General features: G+C 38.3%; 1 pseudogene across 1 annotated transcript; it reads right to left on the bottom strand.

Moving 5' to 3' along the window:
* Positions 1-230: 230 nt before the first annotated feature.
* On the bottom strand, positions 231-21594 carry LOC110200819 (large ribosomal subunit protein mL64-like; annotated as a pseudogene). The gene is made up of 2 exons (XR_013486206.1): positions 20889-21594; positions 231-345 (listed from the first exon to the last, which is right to left on the bottom strand). The product of XR_013486206.1 is annotated as a large ribosomal subunit protein mL64-like (transcript).
* Between the last annotated feature and the right edge of the window lie 611 nt (positions 21595-22205).

The following is a 22205-nucleotide window of genomic DNA, read 5'->3' as shown; positions in this document are numbered from 1 at the left end:
GGATCAGGATTCCATCTCCTCCTATTCCCATCCCCATGGCTCTAAAGAACATTTGGGGATTTTGTTGTTAGAAGGGATGAAAATCCATAATCCAGGACTGCCCTGTCTCATGTAAGATGTCTTGTCATCTTATACATAATAATTTGATAAAATAATCATTCTGATGAAAGGAAGACATAGCATGGGTAAATGAAAAACATATACAATGCAGAATCTTGTTGCTTTAAATTTCCTTCCCTGAATAGTGTTGACAAGAGTAGCTTGTGATCAGTGCCGCTGACCAATGCTGATTCTTTTCCTGTTCCATGCTTCTGCTCTGGTGAAGGTGCCAGGGAAGAGAAATGCCTAAAAGGAAGCAGGAGAGAGAAGAAGAAAACAAAAAATTACCTGCTTCTGGCCTTTCAATAATCAAAGGGTAAAGTCAACAGAGACCACGGTCTTTTAGATTCTAGAATGAAACAAGATACATATGAATACCCCACTGCAAGGAAAAAGTATGAAAATAATGAAATATTTGGACCTGAAAATTATTTCTATCGTGTTAGTCATTTAGAAAGAGATAAATATGAGTACTTTTCCTCATGACATTTTGCGATGGCCTGGAAACGCATTTGGAAAATTATCAGAAGCATCAAATCACATTTGTCAAGTGTCTCCTCACACTTGGTGTCTTGTTTGTACACCAAGGACCACTCATAGTTACTATGGCTATCCTCTTTACTTAGATCCATAGCAATGGAAGCCTGAAAACATTTGTGCCTGAAAACAAAGTGCAAGCTGTTATGATGAAACTGTCAGCTGACCATGAGTGAGGAAATGACAAGATTCACTGATTTGAAAGAATTTATAATGTTGATTTTTTTTACTGTTATCCTCTATTGCACAACTCTATTCCACTGACACAATGCTAGGTCCTGTGGATGTTGGGGGTGGGTAGGAAGTATGGGAGGGAGAAGAAAGATGAGGAATTGAGGGAAGCTATAATTTGGCTAAAGCTAAGGAGCAAGCCCTTTAAAGAGATCTGAATCTTGAGCCTTTGAAGAAAAAGCCTATGACATTTGTTTTAAAGTAGGGCCTTGTCAATCTCTTTCTTGGAGTGTATTAATAGTAAGTGATTTTTCGTAAGAAAACTTATCTTCTTAAATTTTCGAGGACCTCAATTCATAACCATACAAAGTAAAACACTAATGGCTCATTCACGCGTGGCCTTAAAAATCTAGTCTTTATGTGCATCTCCTTATGTGGTTTTATTAAATGGATGAATAAGCCAGGAAAAGGACTTTTTTTTAGCCAGCTCTAAGAATCCAAAGATGAATTAAGATAACATACAGTACAAGAAAAACTGGCCCCATTTTCTCCTCATCTTCCTAAAGAAAGCACTTGGATCAACAGTTTGAGGCCTGGTGAATGGTGTCCTGAGAATTAGATAGCAGTGAGTTGAAATGATTGCCATTTATCTTCCTCCATATTCGAAGAAAAACCTTTTGACAATTTTCCACTGAAGAGAGATGCATTTCCCTCCTATTAAAGTGCTCTTTGCTCCTCAGAGGAAAATGTGTTCTAAGTAAGGGTATGATTATTTCATGAGAGTTGGGCTGGCTTTGACATTCATTAGTGTTGTTCTATTCATAATTGGGGAAATTGCCTTAATATATTGCATCTTCAACACACCCACATATCATTTATTAGAAGCTTACATTAACGTGGGGAAATGCCATTTTTAGAAATGTGGGCCCTGAGATTCAGAGAAGGCAACTGATTTGCCCAAATTACTCTGGCAGACTTGGGGATGTAGGGGGAGTTGCAACAGCTGAGACACTGACATTTAGCTTGTGATAATGAGACCACACAGCTTCTCACTGACTCCCAGTAAATTATTCACATGCAAGATTTTATTTACTTTTGTGGGCAAATCCATTGGGGGTAGGACTTAGTTTAGTTTTTATTCTCCCCCCCTCCCAAACTGGAACCATGGAAATGTGCACATAGCCTCTCCTTCCACTCAACAATGGGCTCCTTGAATGAGATAGAAAGATCATTAGACCAGAGAAACGCACTTTTCCCTCCCCTCTTTACAATTTTATTGCCCAAGTAAAAATACAGTCCAATCTAATTCTTTGTTGCTCACATTCAGCTGTAGTGTATTTCACTCGTAAATGCAGTGTGTGCTTCTCGCTGTTTTAATAAGTGCTTTCTTTTCCCTTGGGGTTTTGAGAACACAGTCAATACCCATAAACTTTAAGGATGTGACAGGATGTTTCATCTCATTAAAGTGCCTCCCAACCAGGATTCTTTCGTCCCCCTTCTTGCTTTTGATTTGTGCTCCTTAAATATGACCTTTAAGGCCTTGGTTGCCTTGCTACCATATTGAATGCCCCGAGGGCCCATGATTAAGTAGGTCATATGGTTCATATTGCATATTCCTCTTTGCCTTACAACATTTTCTTCCTTTCTTTTTCTGTGGGAAAATTCCTCACTTTTTCAGAAGACAGGCAGAGAGGACGTCTTGGCACTGGTTCTTGCAGGAAATGATTCTGACATGTTGTCAGAACACTTGAGGTCATTTGGGATTTCATTAGTCGAGCTAATAATTGGTCTCATATCTTCTAAGTCTTTGGCTCCTTCATATTAATATACAGAAGTGCCCCCTGTTTAAATTTCTCACATGATCGAGATTTCCCAAATACATAATTCCATTTTTATCCATTACCAAGTTCATTGGGATGTCTGTATAATTTTTATCAATTGTGTATGATTATTAATCAATCAATTAAAAATTATTTATTTGGTGCTTTCCATGCATAAGCACTATGCCAAAGTCTAGGGATACAAAGAAAGGCAAAAACAGACCCAGACTTTAAGGAGCTTACATTCTAATAGGGCAGAAAGCATGTAAATAAATAAGTATGCACAAGATAAATAATCTATGGAAAGTAACCTTAGAAGGGAAGGCTCTAGGAGCTTGGGGGACTAGGAGAGTCTTCCTGCAGGAAGTGCAGGAAGACTCAGTGGAGTCTTGAAGGAAATCAGGAATTCTATGAGAGGAAGATGTTAAGGACACCAGAGCATTTCAGGCGTGGTGGATAGCCAGTAAAAAGGGCGCAGAAATGGGAGTTGTAGTGTCATGAATAGGGAACAAGGGGTTCATTGTAGTTCAATAATAGAAAACTAGAAATGCAGAAGGGACCAGGCTGTTTTAAATGCCAAACAAAACACTTTATATTTGATCCTGGAGGTAATAGCGAGCCCTTGGAATTAGGGAGGTGACATGATCAGCATTAGGAAACTTACTTTGGTAGCTATGTGGCCAATAGATTGGATTATTTGTTTGCTGTTCATAGCACCTTGAGGTAGACAAATCACTTTTCTTACAACCCCGGCAGGTACTGAAGAAACTCCAGTGGCTCCCTATTACTTCAAGGATCCAATATAAACTCCTTGTTTTCTTGTTTTTTTTTTTCTTTTAAAGGCCTTTCACTCCAACCTCACTCTTCAGCCTTATATAAACAGCACTCTCCTTAACGAGAATTGTTGTTCCTCAGTCATTTTTCAGTCATGTCATGAACAACAACAACAAATTCAGTCCTCAACAACAACAACAACATTCTATCTCTAGTCTCTTCATACTGGCTATGCCATCCATATGCCTGGAATGTACTTCCTCACTTCTACTTCTTAGAATCCCTGCTCTTCTTCTTCTTCTTTTTTTATTTTTTTTCAAGGCAATTGGGGTTAAATGACTTGCCCAGGGTCACACAGCTATTAAGTGTCAAGTGTCTGATCTGAAACCAGATCTGAACTCAGGTGCTCCAGACTCCAGGGCTGATGTTCTATCCACTGCGCCACCTAGCTGCCCCAAGAATTCCCCTTCTTCTCAAAGATTGAGCATGTGCTACGTCACACAGGAGGCTCACTTATCCTGATCCTTAGCTATGCCTGTCCTCTGCACCCCCACCCTTCACATCCCTGCTGACCTTGTAATCTATTTTATATATGCTTGTGTATGTTCACAGTGTCTCCTCCAATAGGATGTAAGCTCTGTGAGGACAGGGACTATTTCATTTCTATCTTGCAGCCCCCAGCACTGAGACTGGTGCCTGAAACATCACAAGCACTTAGCAAACACACACACACACACACACACACACACACACACACACATATACACAGATACATATACACATATACGCACATATATATCTATATGTGTGTGTGTGTGTGTGTGTGTGTGTGTGTGTGTGTGTGTGTGTGCGCGTGCTTATATGTTTGATTGACTTGGGGACCTGAACTCAGTTCTTCTGACTCCATATCAATGGATCCCTCTAATCTATACAGAAATATACATACCAATTTTCTTTAAAATTGATTTATCTTAGTAATTTTTGACATTATTGGAAGCATTTACAAAATTGAATTTGCATTTTGGCATAATTTCTACACTAATTTCTCTTGGAAATTCTATTTGCTAAGTGTGCTCTAGGATTCCCCAATCAAGTAAATAAATATGTATGCTATAATCTTTATAACTGTGCTTTCATAACTTTGCTGAGTGCATTCTTAAACACCATGATAAAATTTCATTTTGCTTACTATAATTATACAAGAGCTAGAGAGTTGAGATAATATAAAATAAGCAGATTTTAAAGAAAAGCAGAGGATTCGTTTTTCCCTTAATCCCCACCCCATGTCACCCTTTCCCTTCAAAGTGACTGAAGACTACACACCCATGTTGATGAATTCTGAACTGAGGAAGTTTGTAGTTGGGTTGGTATTGTGAGCCAATTAGTAGTACCAACTATTATAGCCCCTAAAAAAGGTGATACCTCTGACAGAGATACAACTTCTAGTCCTTGTTCAACAATGAAGGAGAATTTATTCACATTTACATAGAGAAGCTGGAATTCTGACATACAGAATGATTTGGTTTAAGTATTTCTGAGGAGTTGTGGCATGTCAGGGCTGAAGGGATGTAGGGCCACACTACAGAAGGTACTTTATGGCCCTTTCTTCCTGCCTTTCTTCTTTCCTTTCCTTTCTCCTTTCCTTTCCTTTCTTCTTTCCTTTCCTTCTCCTTTCCTTTCCTTTCTCCTTTCCTTTCCTTTCCTTTCCTTTCCTTTCCTTTCCTTTCCTTTCCCTTTCCTTTCCTTTCCTTTCCTTTCCTTTCCTTTCTTTCCTTTCCTTTCCTTTCCTTTCCTTTCCTTTCCTTTCCTTCCTTTCCTTTCCTTTTTCCTTTCCTTCCTTCTTCCTTCCTTCCTTCCTCCTTCCTTCCTTCCTTTCTTCCTTCCTTCCTTCCTTCCTTCTCCTTCCTTCCTTCCTTCCTTCCTTCCTTCCTTCCTTCCTTCCTTCCTTCCTTCCTTTCTAGAGATTTATTGTTATTTTGTGATTAATAAACTGTCAAATTGGCTTATGACACTTTCCCACAACTAAATACCACCATTCACCAGAATAGAAGTTGGTACTTAACCAGACTGAGGAGAAAGGCAGAAAGAGCAGACATATGAATGTTATTGGTAACTCAACTTAGATTCTTCATGTCTGTGTATGGTACATTATTCCCATCGAGGAAAAGTGTCTGAACAGATTAGTGGGGCAATTGTATGGCCCAATTTAAAAAAAAAAAAAGTTTTTTCATGTTTAAAAAAATTCTGAGCTTAACAAACAGCAAATAAAACAAACAATCCATAAACGCTATAGAACAGGAGAGGATTATAAACAAAATGATGAATCTCTGTTTTGCAGAGCTCATTTTACTTTTAAAGACTATCATAAATTCAGCACATAACTTCCAAAGTTGTTCTGATTGTGATGCTTTATGTTTGATTCTCTTTTTTCTTAGAGCAGCAAGAGGAGGAGGAGCTCTATTCCTACTCCTTTATTCCTGTTCTCCATCCTCAGCCCCTGCCAGACACCTTGGTGGTACAGTGGATAGAGCACTGGGCCCAGAGTCAGGATGATCTGAGTTCGAAAATCAGTCCTCAGACACTAGCTGGATAACCCTGGGCAAGTACTTTAACCTCTGTCTGGCTCAGTTTCTTCATCTGTAAAATGGAGATAATAATAGGACCTACCTCACAATATTGTTAATGAAGACCAAATGAGATAATATTTATGAAGGGCTTAGCACAGTGCATAGTAGGCACTTAATTAATGCTTATTTCCTTTCTTCTTTCCCCCATTAAAAAGAAAAAAAACCAACTCCTTTATAATAACAAACATGTACAATCAAGCAAAATTAATTTCCACATTGACCACATCCCCAAAATAAATGTCTCATTTTATATCTTGAGCTAGAAGGACCTGTTCATGTTTACATAGTGCCACTGAAAACAGGGATACCCATCTCATCCTGAGAAGAAAATATTAAATAGTTTCAGAGACCTCAAACTATCTTTCATGATCATCATTGATCCTCTTTGTAGTCTAGAGAGCTTGTCATGTTTGATATTAAGAACTTATGTATTTAAGATATGTGTCTCTATATAAGATGGGGTTGTCTAAGGGTATAAATATGGCTTGTAGGCAGAATTTGTTAAGTCCCCATCACGTATGAGGGATTCTTATTCATTACCATCATCACCATTAACATCATCACATCACTGTGGTTACCATCTCAATCACTGTTACTGTTGCTGTTGTCATTCAGTCATTTTCCAGTAGTGTCCTATTCTTTTCTTAAATTTTATTTTATTTTTCAGCAGTGTCCTACTCTTCATGACCCCAGTTGGGGTTTTCTTGGCAAAGATACTGGAGGGCTTGCCATTTCCTTCTCCAGCTCATGATGAGGATGAGAACTGAAGCAAAGTTAAGTGATTTTCCCAGGGTTACAGAGCTAGCAAAGTATTTGAGGTCATATTTGAACTCAGGAAAAAGTGAGTCTTCTTGCTCCAGGCCCAGAACTCTCTCCACTGTGCCACCTTGAATCACTATTACTAGCAACATCAAATTCAATTCAATCCAATGGAATTTGATAAACACTTATTAAGTATCCATCACGTACATGACACAGTGCTAGACATTGGGTATACAAAGACAAAGATGAAACAGCCCCTATGTATGCTTTGTTTTTCCGTATTTTCTCCTGTCTTCTGTTTTTTTCTGTTTTCATTTTTAAATGATTCATGATTGCATATAGTATATTATACATTGCATAATTATGTACGTCTTGTATAAAGTATTCATGTAAGTTACATATATGTGTATCTATCAGTCTATCCCTAGATTGTCTCTCATGTGATTCTTTTTTTAAAATAGCATTTTATTTTTTCTCCCAATTACATGTTAAAACAATTTTTAACTTTTGGGTTTTTTTTAAAGTTATGAGTTCCAAATTATATTCCTCTCTCTCTTCACTGTCCTCTCCCTAAGATAGCAAGCAATCTGATATTGGTTATACATGTACAATCACGTAAAACATTTCCATATTAGTCATTTTGTACAGGAAGACTCAAACAACAAAAAAAGAAAGTGCAAAAACAGTATCTCATGTGATTCTTCATAAGCAAGCCTACCAATTTTGTCATATCTTTAGCCCTTCTCAAATGGCATAGTCTGTTTTATTGGTGGGGTGGGAAACAACATATACAAAGATAAATAGTAAAGTAAATAAAGTAAATTTAAAGTAATTTTGGAGGCAAGGAAACTGGTAACTCCTAATGGGAGGTCAGGAAAGAGCTCATATAGGAGGTGGAATTTAAGTTAAGACCTGAATGGATCCAAGATTTTCAAGGAGCAGAGATGAGAAGGGAGACAAATAGACACATGGTAGATAGTCTGTGTGAGGGCAAGAAGACAGGAAGTGGAATGTTGAGTTTAGGCAATAGCCACACAGTTTGATTTGGCTGAATATAGATTCCATGAGTCACAGGAGGGCATTGGTAAATCTTCAACAACCAGCAAACAAACAAAAAAATTACTCATGACACATTTTAAAATTTAATTTGCATTATTAACATTCTCTCCACTTATTTCTTAAGTCTAGACAATGAACAAAATAATAAATCAAACCCTAACTTGTAGTGTTTGCTGATTTCCAGATTGTAAATGCTCACACTGAAAATTTATCAATTGGCTCATAAGAGCCTATTTGAGCTGGTTCCATCACAACCCCGAATGAGTGGGAGTGTTGTGAAATCAGTCTGGGAAGATCAATAGGAGCCAGATTGCAAAGGACCGGAAATACCAAATGGAAATTTGTATTTTGTCCTAGAGCTAAATATGGAGATACTGAAGTTTCTTGGGGAATGAATGAATGAATAAATGAAAGGAGAATTGACGAGGGTCCAAACAAGGGTGTCCACGTAAGTGAAGACAATAACATCGATGAAAGAGATGTTGCAAAGGTAGAATGGATATGACTTGGAAAGTTATTGGAGTTAAGGAGAAGGAAGAGTTGAGGTTACTGGAGTGAATGGAAGTATAGTGAGTGACTGGAAGGGTAGTGTCATCCTCTATAGAAATAAGGAAGTTAAGAGAAGGGATGGGTTTCAGAGGAAAGATAATGAGTTCTGTTTTGGATACTTTGAGTTTGAGATGATGGAACTAATGGAACATCTGATAGAACATCTAGGTGGATGTCCAGAAGGAAGTTGATGATATGGAACTGTGGGCTACAGATAGAGATTTCTTTACCATCTGAACAGAGATAATCATTGACCCCATTAGAAATGATGATATTACCAATATATTCATCAATTTTGTCACCATTGTCATAACCATCATTGTCATCTTTACAGAATTTATCACTGTTTCCATACCACCACCATCTCTATCACCAATAATATCACTATCACCACCATCATCTCCATCATGATTTACATTCTCATCAATAAGAATAGTTAGCACTTTAAGATTTGTGAAATGTTTTGGAACTATTATCTCATTTAATCCTCAAAACAACCCTGGGAGATAAGTACTATTATTATCCTCATTTTACAGATGGGAAAACTGAGGCTAGAAGAGGTTAAGTGATTTGCAAAGGGTGACCCAACTGTTAAGTGACCAAGGACATATTTTAACTCAGGTCATCTTAACTCCAAGTCCAGCACTCTACCCTTTGTGTTGCCCAGCTGCCTATTATCATTTTCATCATATCATCATCATCATCATCAGCAGCAGCAGCAGCAGCAGCATCACCACCGCCATAACAAGAAACATTTGTTAAATTATATATGGAAGGGAGCTATATACTGTACAAGAAGATTCAGACACTGTCTTTGCTTTCTATTAGAATGCTTTTTAGACAAATAAAACTGACGTCGACATATGAAAAGCAGAACAAGAGTGTTAAACATTGTTGCATCAACAGAGAAAGTCATGTTTAGATCATGAATTGGATGTGTTCCTTTAATGGAAAGGGCAGTGGTGATGTTTTCCCCTGGGTGTGCTGAAATAGCAACCCAAGGTCTGTCCAAACCTACAAGAAGTAAATTTGAACAGAAAAAGTCATCTATATGGGTGAAATTACACTGAAAGAATCCAGTTTGGGTCCTATGTTTGCTTTCCCTTTCCTCCTCCAGATGGCACATCAACTAACGGCTGAGTTTGAGTGCCATGATTTCATGCAACACTGAAGCGGAGAGTGAGTACTGGATAGGTAAGAAGGAAGGGATTATGACAAATGTTCATCTTTATATGTAAATGTGCATGCTTTCACTCCACCAGAGCAATAACGTTGACCATTTGGGCATAGATCTACAGAAATCCATTTCAATGCAGTTTCATTTCTGAACATTATGTAAATTATGATCATTCTGGAAAAAGCCCCTGACCCCTTTAGGACCTTTTCTCAGTTGGACTCCATTGCAGGTTATTAGACATATGCTAGACCTAAAATAATGGAAATTTATAGAGTTTAGAACTTCCAAAAGACATGCCAATCATTTGAGTCTCGCAACAGCCCTGTAAGGTAGGTGCTACAGGTATTATTAACTCCATTTTACAAATGAAGAAACTGAGGCTTAGTAAGGTTAAGCCACTTATTCAGAGTCACACAGCTGGGGTATATCAGAATATAAAATCAAGCCAAGGTGCTTCCAAACTCAAGGCTAGGTCTCTGTCAGTTACACCATATGACCTTTCATGATACAGGCTATATAATATAGTAGGTAGAAAGCTAGAGAGTGAGAGTCAGGAAGACCTGGGTTCAAATCCCACCTCTGCCATTTGTTAGTTGTGTGGCTGTAGAGCAATTAATTAGTCTCTCTGAACTTCATTTTCCATATCTGTAAGATGGACCTAATAAGGACTGTAGCATCTCCCTCTTACAGCCCAGTGCAATGGAAAAGAGCATTCACTTTGGAGGCAGAAGATGTAGGTTCAAATACTGGATTTATCACATCCTGTGTGACCTGGAACAAACTGCTAATATTCTTTGACCTTTATTTCCTCATCTGTAAAACAAAGATATCGATGACCTAGTGGTAGTAGGGGAATGACTGAATTTATTGAGAAAAGGAGGTGACATGGTCTGATTTATGCTTTAGGAAATTCATTTTAACAACTGAGTAAAGGATGGATTGGACTTGGAAGAGACCTGAGGCAGAAAAACCAATTAGAAAGCTGTTAACAATAGTCCAGGTGAGAGGGGATGAGGGCCTGAGTTAAGGTAGTTCAGGGGACACATTTAAGAGACATAGCAAAGATAGGACAGCATATGGCAATAAATTAGATATGTGAGGTGTGCAAGAGTGAGAAGCTTTGCATGACACCAAGGGTTCACATCTAGGTGAAATGGGAGGATGGTAGTACCTTTAACAATAATAGCAAAATTCAAAAGAGGGAAGAGTTTTGGGAAAAATAATGAGTTCTGTTTTAGACTTGGTAATTTTGAGGTGCATATGGGATATCTAATTCAAAATGCCCATTAGGCAGTTGATGATATGAGACTGACTACAGTCCTTTTTCCATACTCAAAGAATTTAGATTTTCTGTATTTGATATAGTACTTACAGACCTGGTCTCTAAACTAGGAATACTTGGGTTCAGGCCCTGCCTCAGATATGTACTGGCTATGTGATGCTGGCAAGTCACTTAATGTCTCAGTGCTTTAGATAAATCTAAGACTATAAAATGTAGAAAAAACTTACATTGGTAGATGGAATGACCTTATCTGGTAATTCCTTATATTAACAAAATCTTAATTCATATCTTAATAATCTATATAAATTATATTATATTGAGATATGTATGTATATATATATATATGTATACACATACGTGCACTCACATTTACATACATTTATATGGATTTAAAAGCCTACTGTGTACTTGTTCTGATAAGATTCTACGTGCTGGATTTATCATAGCCTGAATCCTCCTTAAATGTCACAGCCTAAAGCCAAGTCAAAAAGCACTTATTAAGCATCTCTTACGTATCAGGCACTATGCTAAGCACTGGGGATAAAAAAAAAAAAGGCAAAAACCAGACCTCTCAAGGAGCTAGCAGTCTAATGGGGCAAAACAACACGCCATATATACTCCATTTTCCTTACCTACATGGTTCTAAGTGGTCTCTATCATTTCCCATCTCAGAATCAAAGTTTCCCATTGTGTTCTTCATTGATAATTTTACTGGAAGTGGTAAAAAAACTGGATTCATCCAAAGCCAACTTTTATTTTGTTATTTTCTGATGGTAGTAGTGGAGGTGGAGGTGGAGGTGAGGGTGAACAGGCAGGGAGAAATTCCATACATAAATAGGGAGTCCCTTCTTTGAAAATGGGAAGAATAAAGTGCTTTCATAGCATTTTACGACTGTATGGCAGCTGAATTGCCAGGAACTAAAGTAGGATTGTGTGGCCAGGCACACCGTATGTGTTTACCATCCTTTTCCTGGAGCTTCTGACAATAGCTCTATCTCGTCTTTTCCTTTATGGATTGTCCAATACAAGAGGTTTGGTCACATTCAGTAAGTCATTATTTAGATTGTGGAACTCATTTTTCACCTGTCAGAAGATGGCCTTGGGGAATGGACTTCTTCTATATAGGGTCTATTCCAATCCAATCCATTTTGGTAAGCATTTATTAGGCACTTACTATTTTATAAGGCACTGTGTTAAGTGCTTGGAATACAAAATGAAAAACTTCTTTCTCTCAGCATTCTACTGGGGGCTAAAAAATGAAAACAGATAATAAAATATATGTTAATTTGAAGAGGAAGAGAGCTCTAATAACTTGTGTGATCAATAAAGGCTCCTCCCCAAAAGTGGTATATGAACTGACCTTTGAATGAGGCTAAGGGTTCTAAGAAGCAGAGAGGAGACAGGAATGCATCCAGACACAGCCAACATGTGTTGAAGTATTGGTTTTAATCTTTCTGAATAAGACTTTAGCTAGCTACATGTGATTAAAAAAAATTAAACTGGGGCAACCTGACTTGTTTTACATGAATTTGCATGTTAGATTTCATGATTGTTTACAGTTGCTCTAGTCAAATCTAATATTCAGGTTGTGATACATTATATTCTCAGGTAATTTTAAGTCATAGCAGGCTGAAGGAGAATGGGGTTGAGTAGGCACAAAATATTGAGGTGAGTCCTTTCTACAAAGAGTTTGAAATGTTGGTCCGGTTTATTTTGAAGGAAAAGGGAGCTCTGATAATTAGCTTTGCTTCCTTCTCCTTCCTGCAGTGAGTTGCTTTTCCTAAAACTCAGTGGAGTAGATAATAATAATAATAAGATGATGATGATGATGATGATAGCTAGTATCCATATAGTACTTTAAGGTTTGCAGATAAACTGCTGTCAATGACAGACAAGCAAAATCAGAAACTGTCCTCTGAGATCAGAGATTTGCTCAATTAAATAAACCACCCTTAAGATATTTTATTGGGAAAGAATGAGAAGGAATGAATACTCTTATTTCCCTCTTCCGTGAAATCTGATATTTTATAATGTATGGAATATGCATTTTGACCATGCATTTTTAGAAATATTCAAGCTTTGAAACCTTAAATTACTGAACTAAGTAATCTAGAGATATTTTTTTTATTTGAACTTAATGTGGAACTAAGATTGTACCAATATCAAGCCAGACTTCAGTGGAAGTACATATCTCCAAGCATTGCTCCTATATGTAATTGTAGTGTGAAAAAAGTCTTTAATCGCAATTAAAGGAGAGCTCCTGTTGTTTTAAACATTATACGTAAGGTATGGTTCTGCCATCTAGTGATTTATCTGTTGAATTACAGTGGGTGTGGGAGCTAGCAACTGGTGTGCTCAATTTGATTCACAGAGAATTGATGTAGCCTTAATTACACCATGTAATTACCATAGGCCTTCATATCCAGAACTAGAAAACAAAATCAGGTCAGACTTAAGAGAAATTAGGCTGTGGGTAAATAAAAATTTAAATAGAAAATTTAATGGAAATTGAATATAAGATGAATAATACTAATGTTTCTCCTCTCAAAACCAATTTTCCAGTATTTTAATAAAAAAAGAAAAGATCATTGGGCAGTTTTGAACCAATTTTTAAAAAATTTCTTTTTTGTTTGAGGAAGATGAGAAAAACACGTTATTCCATTTCAGAATGATTAACAATGCTGGATGAAAAGCAAAGCCAAACTAAACTTGAAACATATAACATGCCACATCATGGAATACTGGTTGTGCCTACTCACTGCTTAAAAGAAGTGATAATGGAAGAGGAGGTGAAAGAGACATTTTGTACCAGGGTGACGTAAGAAAGATGTATGAACTTGTTAAAATACAGATTTATCTTGGTTCATGCTCACTTTTTAGCCTCATGGCCTAAACATATAATGTCCTGGCAAATGTGAGATTTAAGATGCTTTACACAAACATCAGTATTTTGTGCATATATCTGCCAGTATATATGTACTGGGAGAAATAAGTGCTGCAAAGTACAGTCAACATTGGGAATGCTTTCGAGTATTTGTTGTCATCAGACACACCATTGCAAATACTCTAGCAAGCATCTAGGGCCCATTGCTGGGAAGTGTGACTGATTGTAGAAGGATGAGTAGACATAGGTGCTGACCTTATATGAGAATGACCTATAACTGATGACACTTGTTAATCTTTATTACTGGAGTCTGTATCCCTAACCCCCATTGAGTTATTTCTTATCTTTGATTTCTCAGCTCCAGCTTGCCTGTTTTCTCGGAAAAGCCACAGAATTGTAAAATTGGAAAGGGCCTGAGTGAGCATCTAATCCAACCCATTCTTGACTGAGAATCTCCTCTACAACATACCTGACAAATGAATGGTCATGCAGAGCTTTGCTCAAAGGCCTCTACGGAGAGGAAAACCCATTTCCACCCAAGGTAACCCACTAAACTTTTGGATAACTGTAATCATTAGGGAGTTTTTCCTTACATCAAGCCTAAATTAGCATTTTGACTACTTTCATCCAATGCTCAAAGTTCAGCCTCTGAGTTCAAACAGATCAAGTCTTCCATATGATAGTTTTTCAAATACTTGAAGTTGGCTTCCCTTCTTTCGGCTTTAAACCACTCATTCCTCCAAGTAGTTATCATATGGCATGGATTTAAGGCTACCTTCCCCATCCTGATTCCCCTCCTCCGAAGGCTCTCTAACCTATCAATGTCCTTCCTAAAATGTGATGCCAGAATTGCAGACTATACTCCTCACATGGCCTGAGAACATCAGGGTAGAGTACATTTATTATCTCCGTAATCCTCTATAGTATGCCTCTCAATGCAGTTTAAGTACTGTATAGCTTTGGTGACTGCCCAAAGACCCTGAATTTATAGTCTAGCTCCTTTAACCTATGCCCTGACATGATACTATGATTCCTACAGAGACTATCTCTCCATGACTGGATTTCCTTGGTTCTTATTCCAGTCTTATATTCCTAGGATCTACATTATTGGATTCCTATCCATCTCCTCTTGACAACTTAACCCCCAGTGAATTCCTGGTATGATGAGAACCCTCCCATCCCCCCCCAAAAGATCCTACTCTCATTTAACTGGCTAATACTCTCTGTGGTGCCTATGAAGAAGCAGAGTCATGGCGCCTTTCTTGTTGGTCTCCAATATTAAGCATAATAAAGGCTAGAGGAGGCTAATGAGAGGATGTAAGGGGAAGGCAGATAGCTATATTACGCTAAATCAACTAAATGATTTAAATGAGTCTTCTAATTTCTTAATTAACCCTTGATTAAATAGAATGCTTGGAAATGAGGTATTTATGCCAATTGAATTTTCCTTAACTAAAAAATTAGTGATTTTTATTTCAACTCAGTTTATTTTTTCTGCTCTATCAGATTAGAAGCTTCCAGGAAAGAAAATGCCTCTACTAATATAGGTTGGCAACTTGCTAATAGCTTATAGTCATAGAAAGTTGCCTAGAGCGCTGAGAGTTTAAGTGACTTGCCACCTGGGTCACAAAGCCAGTATGTAATAGAGATAGGACTTGACCCCAGGTCTTTCAGCCTTTGAAACTCAATCTCCTTTATAGCATTTTTTAAAAAAATGAAGTATGCAGAAGAGAGGTTGAGAATATCACATACAATTCTCTTTTCTGTTCTTCCTCGTGTGGTGAAATCTTCATGTTTGTTGGCGTTTACATTCAGAGTGAAAAAAAAACAATTAAAAATAGATTACTCCATTTTCCTGCCATAGTAAGAGGTCAACAAATTAAACTTAATTATTCTATCTTTGATGATTTAGGATCTTACATTTCATCAGGTTGTAAGAGATTGAAAAGACCAGGTAATAACAAAAGGATTTTTGACATGTTTCTTTTGTTGTCATTTATGCCTCTGTAATGAATTAAATCCAGGAAAGAAATCTGAATGAATAGAAGGTTATGACTATTTACTATATTCCAAGTAAGTAATTATTTTACTTCTCATTTTTCTCATGCTTATTAGCATCTTTTTCTGTTTATAGAATGAATAGTGCCCACTAGATAAGACTGAAATATGAGCTTTAGAAATATGTGCAAAATTATGATACAAATTCATTAGCACAGATGAAAAGTAGAAGGATATCTCATGAATGGAAGTACTTCTAAGTAGCCATTACAGTAACCACCATTGGACATGGATCAGCAAGGAATCATGTTGATTCTGAAAACCTTGTGAAAGAGAGCAGGAAGTCTAGTGATTTCTCCCAAGGAGATGACAAATCGCTGAAAGCACTCAAACTTGACAAACGTTTTGTTCTCACAGAATCTCCAAGATGGAAGGGACCTCAAAGGCCATTTGGTCCAACATGTGACCAAACAGGTGTTCCCACTTCAGTAAATCTGACAAGGTATAGTTTTGCTTGTGTTTGAAGGCCTCCAAGGAGGGGAACCCACACCCATGTAAAGCAGCCCATTGCACCTTTGGCTAACTCTAATTGTTAGGAAGTTTTTTCCTGACATCAGGCCTAAACTTACCTCCTTTCAGCTTCTGCCTGTTGTCTCCATCTCTGCTTTCTGCTTTCGGTGACATGCTAGAAGGCTTGGATCAGAAAGTTATACTAATGGAATTATATTATTAGATACATGGTGTCTTATACAATATGGATTTCAAATTTCACTCTAAATATCAGCTAAAACTGCTCAGATTTTTACTGATATGGTGCAATATGCAAGATAGAAACAGTGTGGAGGGACTTTACTTCCCTGTTAACTTCCCCATGAAAATTCATGGAGGGGGTTGAAACATTTTAGTTAGAGTGAACAGTTTAGGTAAAGGTATGGAGGTAGTATAGCTCAGGATACGTGCAAGAAATTCCAAGTGTTCCAATTTGGTTATGTTATAGGGTGTGTGAAAGGGAGATCTTCGGCGAATCTTCAATAAATTTAAGACTAGAAAGGGGTCTCAACCAAGCAGCCTAGGAAAAGAGGGAGGAAGATGGAAAGGTATGTGGGGTCAAGAATTTTCAAGGTTTTTAACGCTAAGACAATATTTTGGAATAGAGGAATGACATGATTGGGTTTGTGCTTCAAAAAGATTAATCTGATAGAGATATGAAAGTGAATTCTCTAGGTCACAGCTAGAAAGTTACTCTTTCGCTAGACAAGACTCCATGGCAGAAGGATGCAGGGCCTGGGTTCTCATGTCTTAAACATGCAGGCAGGCTTGGATTTTGGATCTTCCCATTATAAACAATTAAGAGTTCTTATTTTGCTTTTGCAAATGTCAGTCTCCAGTGAGTAGTTACCATTTTAATTTAGTAAAAACACAATGAACACATATGCTTTATTGGGCTTCTAAAACTGTGTACCCATGAAAAGATGAAAATGTTTCATTGTCGCATCTGCCCTGTCACCATCTCCACTTACTTCCTGAAACCCATAAACTAAATGCATCACTTTTCCATTGCAATAACTTGCTTAACTCTTTTTCTGATGGTGGGCTTAAACAAGTGCAGCCATCGGCTGTCTGCTGTCTTCCGTTGGATCTCAGAGCATCTTGCCAGGGCCATCTGTCTCTCTCTGGTGGGAGCCAAACAGAATGTATCCCCTGATCTTTCAAAAGAAAGCCTTGCCTTTTTCTTCTATGGGTTCTCAGCTTGACTGGGTACTTTTCAGGACTTGGGACATTTAGGGTGCTTTCTCTTAATGAGTTCCTGGCTTCCATTCCTTGAGAGGGGGCAGGGGAAGGGTGTCAATGAACTTCTTTGATTAGGTGAGACTTCGGATTGGATAATGGCCTAAGGCTACCTCTCTCTTCTTCAAGGAGGCTGACATCTGTGTCACAAGACAAGCATCTCTGAAACCTCATTCATATGATTTTTCCACAATTGGACCCATTCTCTAAAAAGGGATTACATTATATTTTCTTTCTTTGTTTCCTTTGATACTTCAAGTTGTAATTATCTTCTGCTAGAACAGCAGGTATATTACCATGCTGAGATGATTAGCTCTTAACTATTTCAAGTTATTAGCTGCATAGAATATGATATGCAAAATTCTAAGATTGGGCTTGTCACACACTGGGACAATGGAGTTGTCTCTTGTGGAGGCAGTTTCAGGGAGATTTCCAAATATCAGGATTTTTCAGACTCTCATTGAAAGTCTAGTGAAATAGTCTCTAGAAAGACAGAATTTAAATGAATCCTGAACTAGTTTAAAAAAATGGTAGAAGTTTAGGTCCAAGTGAATGAGCAGAATTCAAATTTGCTCATTTGACCAATTTAAGAATTAAACACAAAATTAAAGGGAAGGATATTGCATATAGCAGCAACTAGCAAAGTATGGTCCAAAAGCCCCTCCCTGGAGGTTCCTGAGACCCTTTTAGAGTCTTTGAGATCATAACCATATTCATAATAAGACTAAGATTTAAAATTTTCTAATATAGTGAATATTGACAAATATCCAGTGTTATGCTGGTAAATATTTAATAACTGGCTTCCAGGGGGAAAAAATGTACATAGGAGTGTGTGCTACTGACCTGGCAAAGTAGAACCAATGGTTAAATTTTCAGTGTGAACATTTATACCTCAGAAATCAGCACACACTGCAAATCAAGGCTTGATTTATTGTTTTGCTGATGGTCTAGACTTAAGAAAGTGATGCAGAAAATGTTAATAATTCAGATTTAACTTCTGTCATGTGTATTTTTATTTTAACCTAGGGGAGTGAATTAAACATTTACCAGCATACCCCTCAATATAACTCATGTAAACAAAAGCTCTTTGGTGGATCTTCAATAATTTTTAAAAATGTAAAGGGGTCCTGAGACCAAAGGCCTGAAAGCTGCTGGTTCATTGCCTTGTGTAGTGCAATACAAACCACTGTGTACTTAGAGTCACAGGAACTATTCAAATCCAACTTCCCACGCTTACTACGTTTGACATTCTGTAACAAGTCAATTAACCTCAACTCAATGTCATTAATAAAATGAAAGGGTTGGATTAGGTGGCCTTTGAGGTTTCCTTCTAGCATTAAATATATGATCTCATATGGGGGTTCCTAATCTGAAGTTCATGAACTTAAAACAAAAATATCTTGGTAACTATAGTTTAGTATGATTGGTTTCTTTCGTGATCTTATGTATTTTATTTTATTTCATACATTTAAAAAATATTCTGAGAAGAAGGCCATAGATTTCATCAGAATATCAAAAGGGTCCATCCAAATATCAATGGATTAAGAACACTGATTCCTGATAGACCAGGTCATAAGCAAACAGTGAAGCAAAGCTAGTTTTCAGTTGTTTCCCCTTTCCACCATTTTAAGTCTTTTCTTCCTTGGCAAGACAAGACAAAACTCTAACCTTGCCCATTTGCTCTATTAAGAGTGAACAACCCTTAATTTGGTATGGAGTAATTTCTCCCAGAAGTACAGAATTTTCATGTAAGAAACAAATCATGCCAAAGGAAGAAAAATTTAAAAATTCAAATGAATTCCTTTCCCCCTTTTTTATTTCATTAAATATTCCTCAAGCACATGTAAAATAATTTAAACAATTTTTAAAAAAAATTTGAGTTTCAAATTCTTTCCTTCCCTCCTTAACCCCCTCCTTGAGAAGTCTTTGATTTTGATTATACATATAAAGTCATGCCAAACATTCCCATATTAGCCATGCTGCAAAAGAAAACAAACAAAATAAAACAATAAAAGTAAAGAAAGTTGAAAAAATATGCTTCAATCTGCATTCAGAATCATTAGTTCTCTCTCTGGATGTGAATAACATTTTTCATCATGAGTCCTTTGGAATTGTCTTGGATCACCGTCTTGATCAGAGCAGCTAAGTATTTCACAGTCAATCAGTCTTACAATATTGCTGTTACTGTGCACAATGTTCTTCTGATTCTGTTCACTTTACTTTGCATCAGTTCATATAAGTCTTCCTAGGTTTTTCTGAAACTATCTTGCTCATCATTTCTTATACCAAAACAGTATTCTATCACAATCATATGCTACAACTTGTTCAACCATTCCCCAATTGATAGGTATCCTTTCAACTTCTAATTCTTTGCCATCACAAAAAGAACCGCTATAAATAATTTTGTACAAATAGATCCTTTTCCCTTTTCTTTGATTTCTTTGGGATAGAGACCTAGTAGTGGTATTGCTGGGTCAAAGGGTATAGTTCCAAATTGTTCTACAGAATGGTTGTACTAATCCACAACTGTGCCAACCGTGCATTAGTATCCCATATTTTTTCACATCTACTTGAGCGTTTGTCATTTTCTTTTTTTGTAGTGTTAACCAATCTTATGGGTATGAGGTGGTATTTCAAAGTTGTTTTAATCTGTATTTCTCTAATCACTAATAATTTAAAGCATTTTTCATGTGATTATTGATAGCTTAATTTCTTCTTCTGAAAACTTCCTATTGACATCCTTCGACCATCTATCAATTAGGGAATGATTGTTATTTTTATAAATTTGCTGAATTCCCTGTATATTTGAGAAATGAAGCCTTTATGAGTGAAACTTGTTGCAAATTCTGCCCCCCACCCCCGTTTCCTGTTTTCCTCCTAAGTTTGGCTGCATTAATTTTGTTTGTGCCAAGGCCTTTTAATTTCATGTAATTAAAATGATCTATTTTACTTCCCATAATCTCTTCTTTCTCTTGTTTAGTTATAAACTCTTCCCTTATTCATGTATCTGACAGGTACATTTTTCCATGCTCCCCTAATTTATCCCCATTTATGTCTAAATCCAAATTAATTTCTTTCTTTTCCTTTCTTTTTCTTTTTCTTTTCTTTTTCTTTTTCTTTTTTTTGGCTAGGCAATGGGTTTAAGTGATTTGCCCAGGGTCACACAGCTAGTAAGTGTTATGTGTCTGAGGCCGAATTTTAACTCAGGTCCTCCTGAATTCAGGGCTGGTGCTCTCTGTCCGTTTCACCACCTACCTGCCCCCAAATTAATTTCTTTTTTTTCTTTTGTCCTTTTTTTTTTTTTTACTTGGCACTAAGCTTTATTGGAAGGGTTTTCAGCATGCTTGCTGCCTGGGCTTACCTGCTCCAGGTCACCATGCCCCTCTAGGCTGGGGCTCACAGGGCTCTTGGTGGCCTCTGCAGCTGTTTTCAGGGCCGCCATTCTTGCCGCCTCCTTCTGTTGTTTCTGGTGCTGCTTGAGACGCTTCCGGTCCTGCTTCTCCAGCTCCTGCAGCAGCTCCTGGAAGCGGGAGCTTCTTGGGTCCACATCATACCCCAGCTTCTCCTGCGCCTGTGCCTGCAGCCGAGCCCTCCGGGCCTTCTCTGCCTGTGCCTTCTCCCAGCGTTCTCGCTGTTGCTGCCTCCAGGCCATGATCATTTGTGGCATCTGGGCCATTTTGGCCTCAATGAGCTGCTCCCTCTTCCGGCGCTGTTGCTCCTGGGCCTCGGCGTGGGCCCGCAGCGCCTCCTGCGTGGCACCCGGGCTCGGCTGCCACTCGCGCTCCTCAGTCTCCAGCTCCCGGAGCTGCGGGATCGTGGGCCACAGTGAGCCCGGGGCCACCCCGGACGCGGCCCCCGAATCGCTCGAACTGCTTGGCGGCAAAGCGGGGATGCAGCTGCCAGCGCGGGGTCAGCGGGTCCGCCGTGTCCGGGGTGAAGGGCTTGGGCGGGCGGAGCCGGGGTGGCCGGGCCCGGTAGGTTCAGGAGGCCGGTGCCCCCGGGGGACCCCGCAGAGCCCGCGTGCCGCATGCCCGCAACACGGGCGCCGCCATCTTGGCTCCAAATTAATTTCTAAGAGGGGCTCTGTACCCCTTGCTGTAACTAGGGCGACTAGATGGCACAGTGAATAGAGTGCTGGGCCTAGAGTCAAGAAGACCTGAGTTCAAATTCGGCCTCAGATACTTTCTAGCTATGTGACCCTGGGCAAGTCACTTAACCCTGTTTGTCTCAGTTTCCTCATCTGTAAAATGAGCTGGAGAAGGAAATGGCAAACCACTCCAACATCTTTGCCAAGAAAATCCCAAAATGTAGTCTTGAAGAGTTGGACATGACTGAAACAACTGAACAATAACAACACTTCTCTGTGGCATTTGGTCTGGAGAGAAACCATTGGCAGTCAGGACATTCCCTGAGGTAACTACTTCCTGTGGAGAAAGGAGTGGAACAATGTAAAGAATGCTAGATTTGGAGTAAAGGTGAGTTCAAATGCCAGTTTCTCTATTTACTATCTGTGTGACTTTGGGTGTTGTTTTCCTCATTTATAATGTCCTCAGTGGTCTTTTCTAGGTCTAAATCTATAATCCTAAGTAAGCCTTGACTTATCCACAGCAATTGTCAATTTTCACTGTGTAATTAATTTCCTCCCCCTCTTCTCTTTCCCTAAGCTCATCGGTAGGTA

Source organism: Phascolarctos cinereus, unplaced genomic scaffold (assembly GCF_003287225.1).
Source record: "Phascolarctos cinereus isolate Bilbo 61053 unplaced genomic scaffold, phaCin_HiC Scaffold_4;HRSCAF=312, whole genome shotgun sequence".
Taxonomy (NCBI): Eukaryota; Metazoa; Chordata; class Mammalia; order Diprotodontia; family Phascolarctidae; genus Phascolarctos; species Phascolarctos cinereus.
The sequence above is the reverse complement of the archived record's forward strand: the minus strand, read 5'-3'. Positions and strand labels throughout refer to the sequence as shown.